General features: G+C 54.1%; 1 protein-coding gene across 1 annotated transcript in view; it reads left to right on the top strand.

The window, feature by feature from the left end:
- The window catches only part of KIF17 (kinesin family member 17), a 44,602-nt gene that overhangs the window by 9,809 nt on the left and 32,159 nt on the right, over positions 1-2,634 (top strand).

The following is a 2,634-nucleotide window of genomic DNA, read 5'->3' as shown; positions in this document are numbered from 1 at the left end:
CACCCACCCACCACCCACCACCCATCCATTCGCCATCCACCCATCCACGCATCATCCACCCATCCACCCACCACCCATCCACACAACCATCCACCATCCATCCATCCATCCATCCACCATCTACCCATCTGTCTACCTGTCCATCCATCCACCCACCCACTCATCTGCCCTCCACCTGTTCACCCATCCATCCATTCTTTCAATTCCTCCTTCCTTCCATCCACCCACCCTTACATTCATTTAATCCACCCATCCATTACCCATGCTGACCCCACATGGAGTCCATCCACCCTACCATTCCATCTGTCACCCATTCATTCACTCCATCCTATCATTCACTCTTTTATCTATCTTTCCACTCACCCTCCATCCATCCATCTAGAGTTCAGAGCATCCATCCATTCAGAGCACCACCTCTGTGTGCTGGCCAGGGGGAACACAGACACGAATCAGATCCAAGGTCTGCCTTATGGGGTACCTTATCTCCTGGGGAAGGACACTGTAGCAGGCCATCACATGCAGCAAGACACACTGTGGGGCAGACAGCCGAACAGGACAGAAGGAAGTGTGAGTTAGGTCTGTCTCAGGGAAGCCTTCCCAGAGAAGGTGGTGATTGAGTCTTGAAGGATGAGAATGTCTCTGTTGGGATGAGAGTGGCCAGTGTGTGCAAAGATGCACTTGGGGAACTGCAAATCCCGCTGGCTGCCTGTGGACTAGTGGTGGCGCAAGGTGGTCAGGCCGGGGCTGGAGTAGAGAGGGTCCTGAGCACCTCAACGAGTCACCCCACTTTGGCAATCTACCTTCCTCCTCTGTCACTACTCCCCATCCAATCCTACTCACCCCAAGGCTGTTAAGAGTGGGGAACAGAGGCAGGAATGGTGAGGGGCGCCAGGAGGGAGCGGGGCAGCTCTGCTGGCGAGACCCCAGAACCGGCAGCTGACACGTGCACAGCCTCCCGGGGCCGTCAGCGCCCCGTCTTCCTGGATGAGCATGGGGCTTGGCTGGATGACGGAACAGTGCCAAGCGGAGAGCTGAGCGGGTCATGGCCAGTTCACCTCCTGGCTCCTCTGGCAAGTGACTCAGCCCCTGTGAGCTTCAGTCTCCTCAGCTATAAAGTGGCGACAGTCACGAGCCCTACCTTGTTGCTGGGAGACAGTTGGGAGAGTGTCCCGAGGTCCCACGTGTGTGGGCCCAGCCCGGGGCCTGGCACGGAGGACTCAATGGTGCTGCTCCAACCTTGAGGCCAGGCCCTGACACCAGGCATGTCTGACCCAAAGCTCCACGCACTTGCCCATGATCCACTGGACATTACCCTCAGCTCTGGTCTCCCTCTGGGCCTGTCATTTTTCTCGTTCCCTTTTAGCAAAACTTGAAGCATCTGTCTGCTCCTACTGGTGCCAGTTTCTCTCCTCCCTCGAGGTCTCACCCTCACCCGGTACCCTGCCCCCACCCACTGAAGATGCCCTCATTTGGTGGCCACCTTGACTAGTCCTTGGGCAGGCCTCCCCTGTCCTGCTAGTACCAGGTGGCTCAGCTGACCCCTTCTCTTCTGGAAACCTCTGCCTCCTGGACACCCTCCGTCCTGGTTCTCCTTTGATGTCTCCGCCTGCTCTTTTTTGGTCCCAAGCCCCTAACACCAGGCTGTCTCATGGTGGTTCCCTGTCCTCTCCTCTCTGCACCGGCTGCTAAGGCGACTTCCTCTGGGCTCAGGGTGTTAGCCACCCCCTCTGCTCATCACTTTCCCACATGGACCTGGCTGTGCCATTTGTGTCAGAGTCCTAATTTATAAAGGTGACTGAAGCTGGGTGCAGTGGCCCACACCTGTAATCCCATCACTTTGGGAAGCCAAGGCAGGAGGATCACTTGATCCCAAGAGCTTGAGGCTGCAGTGAGCTATGATTGTGCCACCACACTCCAACCTGGGCAACAGAGCAAGACCCCCAACTTTAAAAATAATTTAAAAACTTAGAACATGAAGGTGACTAAATGACAGCATGAGGAGATCAGTGCCACTGAAAAGGAAGTTTAACATTACAGCTTCCCTAGAAACAGGGAGTGAGGGAAGGCCTAGGCCCCAGCCTTTCTTGGGGTTTCCCTGGAAAGACATGGCAGGGCATGGGAGACAGGTCAGAACTGGCCAGTGTGAATAATTCTGGTGGGCTTTACTGCCTATTCCTGGTTTTCTGGTGCCTCGATCTGAGTTTGTTGAGGGCAGGGAAATCTTGGCTTGGGGTGTGAGAGTTAGATAAAGCAGGTGGCTGGTGATGTGGCTTGGGCCAGTTGGTGTATATGTCAAAGATGGACTCACTGACAACTGGTTTACTGTCTAGGAGGAATTAGCTAGCCCTGGAGGAGCAGTCTCCCCTTGCCAGCAAGTCCCTCAAGATGACAAAACATCTACGTAAAATATAGAAAAAAATATAGCCAGATTCAGTGGCTCACACCTGTCATCCCAGTGCTTTGAAAGGCTGAGGCACAAAGATTGCTTGAGGCCAGGAGTTTGAGACCAGTGTGGGCAACACAGTGAAACCTCATCTCCAAACAAAAAAAAAAGTTTTAAAAAATTAGGTGTGTTAGCACATGCCTGTAGTCCCAGCTACTCAGGAGGCTGAGGCGGGAGGATCACTTGAACCA

This window comes from Carlito syrichta, unplaced genomic scaffold (genome assembly GCF_000164805.1).
Source record: "Carlito syrichta isolate Samal-C Ts95f unplaced genomic scaffold, Tarsius_syrichta-2.0.1 Scaffold287509, whole genome shotgun sequence".
In the NCBI taxonomy this organism is placed as follows: Eukaryota; Metazoa; Chordata; class Mammalia; order Primates; family Tarsiidae; genus Carlito; species Carlito syrichta.
This window is presented reverse-complemented; position numbering and strand designations above follow the sequence as displayed.